We start from the raw sequence: 8,862 nt of genomic DNA, 5'->3' as shown, positions 1-8,862 counted from the left end.
TTAGAATAGTCAATTCCCTTAGCCTTTTTTCATTAAAAATACAGCTAACTGACCTTAATGTAGTTAATCACTATCTGCCATGAGATTCAAACAAATGCAGGTTTATGTCTTTTTAGGAGAATGTGCTGAGACTTTAAGGACTTTTGTATAAGGAGACTAGGAAGTACTTTTTTAAATGCCTGACAGGGTCACCCTAAGTTAATCCTAGGAGTCTATAGTAAATAGAAGGTTAAATCTGGAATTTCTCTGAAGCTTCAGGTGTTTAGTGACCAGTAGCTTTATTTGGTCACAGATAGATTTGTGATTTTGTACAGAGAGAAAAGATAAACTATAATAAAAACTATAATAAAAACAATAAAACAAACCAGCCTGAGGACAACTATACATCCAAGAGCAACCCCTTCTTGCAATACAGGTTACCACAACAGACAAAACCTGCAATGAATGCTTTTGGATTATGCAAACAGTTGAATGTTAATCTGGAGTGATACTTAGCTATCTTCAGTAAGAGCCAGGAGAATCCCATTCAAACTTTCAAGGATCTGATCTTCAGCTTCTGTGTCATCTCCACAAAGCCCAAGGTATTCCAGGTGCTTACTCAGGGTTTCTAAACAGAATGGGATAGAAAATGGGGGTGAGCCAGTATAGAAAATATTTTGAGTTCTTTACGGTTGTTCTTTTCAGTCCCAATGGCTGACGAGAAGATCATTTCCTGGAGGGTTGAGTTCTAAATATGCTCATTAAATAACTCTTTTAATCCAAGAGCATGAGGTCAAAGGCTTGGTCCACTTCTCCAACAGCACATAGCTCTTGTACAGGCATAAACATGCAGAGATAAATTGTATCTGGAAAAAGAAATTAGCATGTAATAACTGTGGCAGAGTGTGAGGTGGGGAGGAGAGAGGAATAATGAGAGGACCCACATTGGGCCTGTCATTTCTAAATACTTGTTTATCATAAAGATAGTATCTGCAGTTCAACCAGCTGAGTATCTGCTCTGATAGTGGCCAGTGACAGCACTGGAAGAATGCAAGACACAAACAGATGTGATAACACACTTCTCCCTTTGTTTCTGGCAACCTGGGCCATAGATAAATACCTAGTATTTACATCAATACATTTAATACATTTTAATCTACTTTTATGCAATAAATTTGTTTACCTATTCAAGTTAATTCATAATTTTTATCTCCACAGAGCACTGTGACATTAAATACCACAGTTTCGCTGTTTTAAGAGGAAGATACTTCCCTTTGTTTTAAAATACCTACCAAAACCCTCAAAATGAATGGTCTTACTACCCTACTACTCTTACTATAGTAAGAGAAAGGAAATAAACTTTACTATTTGCCTTTCCCATGCCTATCATGATCAGAGGCATTTTTATTATATTCCTCCATTGTAATTCCTCTGCCAATTTGCTTAACACTTAGAGAAACTTTTATTCTTTTGTTATTTTTTTTTTTCTTGGGTGAGGAGCTAGATTTGAAAGTGTTCTCAAGATTCAGGTGAACTGAGGTTTTGTTTTCTACTCTGTTAGTCTTTTCTGCAGCTATTCCAAATGACTTGTTATCTTCTGGGCAGAGGGAATTAACTTAAACCCCACCAGCATTCATAATTAGGCCATCTTTTCCCTGTGTAGGTTGTCTTCTATTTACAGACACTGAACTTGATGTGCCTCTTTATCCCAAGTCATACAGGATGATGTGATTTTTCTGCAATTCTGTACAGTGTTATTTGAATACTCCAAATAATAATAAAAAAATATCCTTACTTCTACTGTTTCTAGATTATTTATGAATATATCGAATGACACAGGTTCTGGCAAAGGTAACCTCTAATAATTTTGGCTTTCTTTAGTGAGAGCAATCTTTATTCCACTCTTTAGACTTCATCAGATAACCTTCTCTCATATCCCAAGATAACTTAGATAAACCCTATTGAAAGGTTTGTAAAAATCGAAATGCATTATTAGCAGTATCTCCTTTATTGATCTTCTTGCCAGGTCTTAAAAAACATCTTTAAAGAGAGACGGGTTGAGCTTTACTTGCCTCCACAAAAGTCACATAGACTTTCCTTTTTTTATAGTGTCAATGTTTAGTAACTCTGTGCTTTCTATAATGCTATAATTTACCTATGCAGAGATCAGACTTCTGTACTTTAATTTCCTGCATTCTTTGCAACTGTTTTTGTAAACTCATCCCACTCTTAATGCTTTCCACTCTATCAATTCTGTTGTTGATCTAAATGATATTCTGCATGTCACAGTTACTGATTCAACAGTTCATTTTTTATCCCTTGTGAACTCAGGAGTATAACATCCATTTCTGATGGTGGGTTATCCCTTATTTTATTGATTTGTTCTAAGTCTTCTGCCCTTTCAGTATGAAGATTCCTCCATCTACTTCCTGAAGACAAAAAGACCTAAAGTACTTGAAATTAATGTAAGAAATAATGCTGGAGAATTGATGTCTGAAGTAGTTAGTATAGTAGGATACAATATAGGATGTTACCAAAACTGTAGCAAAGTAGCATTTCTACTTTACAAACTGTTTAATTGAAAACAATGAGGCATGAATCTTGCCCTAGAAATCCTTTGCTGAGGATTAATAATTGATCAATCATTTCTGTTGTTTGATGAATTCACTAATTTCTCTTTCCTTAATGTATCCATTAGTTAATGTGAGATTTTTTTTAAATTTAAATGCATGACTTTAGTGCATACAGGAATTTACTTCGGAGGAATGAGAAGTATTTTGAAGAGAGGATGAAGCAAAGGGAGTGGAAGTAGAACACAGTTAAGGGCTGTTACTGCCCTTGAGAAGAAAATTTATTTGACTTAAAAAATTAAAAGCAGTTTTTTAAGAACAATGACAATTTTGCTTTTGTGCTTTAAACAAAATGCCATCTTTAGACAAATGGCTGGGTTCATCAGGTCCAGTTCTTCTGTCAAAATGTGCTGAATAAATGATTTTATATGAATGAAGTACAGTAGAATGCAGGTTTTTCACAAAAAACAAACAAGAAAAAAACAAAACACCAACCAACCAAACAAACCCCAGACCCCCTGACCTGAACAACCTGACAGTTGAATCAGCTTTGATCTTAAACTGGATCTCAGGGAGTGGGCAGAAGGCGACTGTTAGCATTTGACTCTTGTATTCTCTAATTAGAGCGATAGTGATATTTACAATTACATTTCTGATATAATTAGGATCTATCAAAAGATGAAAAGACAACTGGATCTCTGAAGTTGGAGGAGATTGTTTTACAAATAGCAGGGAACAGTCTATACTGGTCGCTCATTGGGTTGGTGTTGTGATAACTGGAAATCCAGATGTTTGTTGTTTCTCCAGGGAATAGATCAGTAAAATAACACCATATGTATGATGACAAAGTCCTTGTAAAATATCCCTCTGGTTATAGTCTGTAGTGTTTTGAAATGAGTAGTATGAGCATCCAAAATCGACCAAGTAGCTGGCTAAAGAACTACTTTTATAAAAGTCTTGCAGAAATTATAGTCTGGCATTTAACTGTAACAGTATTAAAATACTAAAACTTTTTCTCAGATCCTCAGAATTTTATCATGCTTGTTATTCATAAAAACTTGATGAATTTCATCAACATGGGACTGATTCCCCAATACTCCCTGTGTTTAAATCCATGCTTCTGGAGAGGAATTGAAGCAGACACTGTAAGACACAGCTATTTTGGTGGAGAGGCAGTAGGCAGTAGTACACATAGAGATTGTGACTAAAATTGACCAGAAAAGGCTATTTTTTGCTTCATGGAAAATTCTGCGTTGTTGACATTTTGTTTCATCCCATGCTGGAACAGAATGTTGACATGGTGGAACTTCAGGCAAAACAGAACAATTTGTTTCAGCTCTTTTTTTTTTTTTTTTTTTTTTGCCAACGTGTTTCTCTGACAGCCTGGGGCTGCCTGGCCGGCTGGTAGGCAAGCTGGAAGGGAGCCAGCCAGGCCAGCCAGCTGGTCAGACAGCAGGGAGTGCCTTCTGCCTGGCTCTTGAGGAGGGCTTTTAGCAGAATAAACATGTTCTCAAGCAATATTATTCATTCTCTTGAATCAGCATTTTTATCGTGTTGCTGATCAGCTTTAGTAATTCACCATAGAAGTGGGGGGGGGGGGAAATGGGCTCAGGATCTAATTTTACTTTCTCACTGATTACCTGCAGGGTCTGAGTTTAGAAATCTCTTGAGATTGAAGTACAGAAGGCTTTTTTCCTGAGCTGAAGGGATAGATTATTAATTCACACATAAATCTGTGTATAAGATACTGAGTAGAACCAGACTTTTGCTGTTTTTGATAATCCTAGTGAGAGTAGAAACAATACTGCAGAGAACATGGTTGTACCATGGAGATTTCATCTGGTTTCTGCAATGGGGAAAGAGATGTGAAGTGTGAGCCCTTTGGATCCCTTGGACCATCACTGTGTCAATACCCAGTGCAGATTTTGACCTATAAAGTATTTAGGGAGTGAGAAAAAAGAATCCTACAAGTCTCTCAGTGACTGACTATACCCCCTTTAAAACAGCAATGACTTATCTGATTTTCCTCTTTTTATAGCCTTTCACATATGTAGGAACTATCTTCTATTATTTTCTAGAGGAAGTATAGACCCTATCTTGCAATATAAATACTACATTGAGTATGACTTATTACTGTCTGGATCCTGAGCAGTGTGAAGTCTGTATGATCCAATTTGTTTGAGGGCTTGAGGCAACTTCATCCAGTCCAATGACTTGTCTTTCACTGCCACTTCCTTTAGTAATTTCACGTACTAAAGTTATTTTTCTGCCACTTACCTCTAGTATACTTTAGAAAATTCTTCCACAGATTATTATTATTATTATTATTATCATCATCATAATTATTCAAAGTGGGAAAATAAGATAATGTGTTTTTCCAGAATATAAAGATGTGGTAACAATAAAGGTCTGTATAGCTCAGTGTAATGTCTCTGGTAGTAGATGATTAAAGAACAGTAAAAGAAAACAATGTGTATCCTTTCCCAGGTATAGTTTCTTAACTTCATAGGGGTTTTCTTTGCTGGAAGTTTCATCTTGTTTAATTGCAATTAAATTGATTGAAGTATTTATGTTGAATGTTGTTTTGTAATTTAGCTTCCAGAACATGGACTAGAGATAAGTGCCACAAAGTAATTTTGGACTGAGAGAGAAAATAACTCATTCTTGTTTTCTCTTATTGAAATAGTCATCTGGCCTTCTCTTGGCTCTGCTTTTCTGTAAATGTATTGCATCTCCAGGGCAGGAAACACAAGACTCTATTAAACATATCCTGTGTAACAGCTGAGGGATCAGTCCATATTGATGAACTGCTACAGTTCTGCAGGTCAAGAGTAGCTCAAAGGTATAAGATGTGTCCTGAAGAAACCAAAAATTTAAGTCCTGATATTGGAAAATACCTTTTGGGTCTATCTAGCAATGTAATTACACGCAAAACAAAAAGAAAGGTTGACCTGTGTTATTATTAGCGTGGCTGCCTGCCAAATAATGTAACTGTAAGCCTGCATTTTGTCACAGTATTTTTTTAATGCTATTCCCTGAAATAAGAAAAATAATTCCTAATTCATGGCATCTCCCGTATAAACCTATGGTAACAAATGTACCTGCCTGCTGAGTAGAAGAATTAGAATATAGTAGTCAAAATAAGGTTCCAGGTCTCCTTGTCTGGGAATATGATATTATATTTACTTCATAGAGGTGTAAATTGGAGATGGAAGAATCTAGATGGGCTGGTAAGTATATGTGTGTTAAGAGCACCTAAAGCCTGTAAGGTCAAACACGTTCCTGCTGACTGTGAGTGGTGCAGTTGTATGATTATAGCATTTTGCTGTAACCATGGGAAGCAAAAGCTGCTGCTTTTAACTTTGTTACCAGGGAAGGGAGGAGAAAGGTGCAATACAATTTGAGGAAAGATTTATTTATTTATTTTTAAAAAAATTTCTCCGTGGTGAATTACTGTATTTCATCTCTAGAAAGCCATGCAACTGTTTTGGGACCGGGCTGACTTATATTCTTTCCAATAGAACTATCTTATCTTGGTGCATGAAATAAAGTATTGGAGGAATAGATCCTCCATCTCTTCAGACTTTCAAACCCATGGCAAGAAAATTGTCCTATAAATCAGATAAGCTATTATCTGTGTCTCCATGAAAAGCCATTTATGGCCATGTTAAAAGATACGTTTTGTGTCTTTGTCACTGCACTCAAGGGTGATGAGATGTAGGAGAAAAATCACAAAATTAAAAAGGAGCTGGGGAGAGAATTTAAAACCAATATCCTGAGGATGAAAGGGATATAATTATGAGCAACTCCTGACCTGGCTTTTTTTTTTTCCCTTCCCTTTTGTTTCTCTCTACACAGTTTTAGATTACTCATGTCTGTTCTGTAGCCATAAAGAATTCACAATAATAATAAATTTCAAGGCTTCCTTTGGCTGAGGTTTTTAAATTTTTTCTGCATGGAAGTTACTAGACAGAAAACATCTGTAGGCAAAAAAATAATTCTGCTTTGTGGACAAGTTTGCATTATTAAAATTAGAAAAGGGGGAAGAAATATTTTGGAACATTTTTGAAAGCTTGAGACAACATTTTAACTTGCACTTCCCCTAGTGAATGTTCACTGGATTTTCCTTGGTTTAAGTTAGCTGAACTGAGTTTAAGGTTTGATCCAGTGTGTATAGCATCGTGGAGGTTGAAATCAAAGCTGTTGTTTGTAATAACAACAGTTCATTCAACTTGTGCAGTCCTGTAGTTTATGGCCACGTGGGCTTATATAGCTTTTATATCTTTCTTACCCCTGCATCCTTCAGTGACTCTCTTCAAAGAGGAAAGGAGTAGGAATGGGCGATGAGAATAGATTTTCATTGTCTGGGAACTGAAATATCTCCTGCTGCCCGCACTCAGAATCTGAACAAGGCCATATTTTCTCCAGTATTCTTTTCTCCTGGTCTAGACTATTTGTAATTATTCTCAATGGGCAAATGCATAACAGTTTCTAAGCATGATTTAAAAATACTTGCTGCCAAGAACTGGACAACAGAGGAAAGCCCACTGTGTTGTCCACAAAAACTAGCCTTTACTCATTGCATTTACAGCCTTTCTGGACTGCACTGGCCCATCCTGAACTCCTTAGAGCATTGCTCAGTGCCTGTGATCCTGTGGGATGGGCCTTTGAACAGGTTTTGAAGGAGATTTTTGCTGTTTAGCCTGAGCTGCAGGTTGAAAGGATGATGCAGACAGGAATTTAAGCCCAGCTGGCTAGCACTTACATTAATACTCTCTATAATCACAAGGATTTAAAAAAAATTCCTATAATCCATGTCTAAAGTTCTCTTAATTGTCATAAATCAACCAGGACAGTCACAAATACTCTCTTTGATGAGGTGTTATGCATGGCACTATTTTTTTTTCTTCAAAAAATGAGGTAAAGAAATCACCTAGCAGTAAAGTAGAAAAAGAAAATGAACACAGAACGTAAGTGGGTCATCATCTGGTTACCATGGGTGAGGAGTGTTGGATTTTTAATGCCTGAACACCAACCATTAGATAGAAAGGTTGATGCAAGGAGGTGGCAAGCAGAAAGTATTTAAAAGAGAGATTTAAAAAGGAGAGAGTGTGCTGATGCAGAAAGGGCTTTCAGTTGGTAACACATACCTTTTGAGAACCTGTACATAGTTCTAACTTGAACAAAACGTAAGTGAATAAAGAACTTGAAAATAGAATCGGTTAAAGGAGATGTAAAAATATTGCATTATTGGAGTGGGAATTATACAGTTGAAGCTTAGAGTTTCAGAGTGCAGTAACTCAAGTATGAAGCTCTAAGTGCATAGACAAAGGCTTTTTTCTTTGTTAACAGTAAGAAACAGAGATGGACAGAAGAAATTTGCGGAAAAATAATAGAGATGTGCATACTGATATTCCTTGTGATAATCCAAATTGATATATTGTCATGGTGAAAAAAAAATGGCAATTGATTTTGAAATGTAGATTGTTTGGCAGGGAGGAAACAATTCTATATTTTTATAATTTTTGGCTTTATTCTTGGATAATTGAATTCCACCAAGGAGGGAATACAGGAAGGAGTGTGCACGAGGAAAGCTATAGGTAGACAGCAGATCCTATTGGCCTGTGGCTGGTGCTACACCCTGTGGAGTCAACAAGAAAAATGGCTACAGAATCCTGACTGAAAACAGATAAGTGGAAAAATATGATTATCCTAGTATAACATAAAACAGGTCAGTGAGATAAATCAGAAGAAACCCAGCCGAGTGCAGTCAGGGAGAACATATGTACCCAAGGGATGACCTATAGCATGAAAAGCTGCTTAATTGTGTTCTGTTAAATTTACTCCTTTTTTTGAGGGAAGGAGAATAAGAATAAAATTCACTTCAGTGTAATGGAATCAAAATGTTGTAAACCTGTATGCACCTTTTTTGCATGCCTGGTAATTTAACTGTGACTTAATGCTTAGGGAGTAGGTCTGTTTGACATACACCAACTTCATAGGCTAATGCTAAGCCTGAGCTCCCAGCTGCTCCAATTCCTTATGCAAGGTAAGGAAATGCTAGCTTTTGCATCTGGAAGGTAGACTTACAGGAATAGCCACAAATGTACTACACTCAAAAGCAGTTAGTAATGGACTTAAATATTTCTTTCTTCATCAACAACAATTTGTGTTTCAGTCATATTTTCGGGTAGATTTTTTTATAAAAAGAGTGATCAGGAAACTTGCTGGTTTAAGTCAGAGTTCAACTTCTTTCATAGTTGTTTAGTTCCAGGAGGTGTTGGTTTCATCATATATTGTGAAATATAAGGGT

Source organism: Pipra filicauda, unplaced genomic scaffold (assembly GCF_003945595.2).
Source record: "Pipra filicauda isolate LSUMZ 115617 unplaced genomic scaffold, ASM394559v2 scaffold430_size1018388_pilon, whole genome shotgun sequence".
NCBI lineage: Eukaryota > Metazoa > Chordata > Aves > Passeriformes > Pipridae > Pipra > Pipra filicauda.
This window is presented reverse-complemented; position numbering follows the sequence as displayed.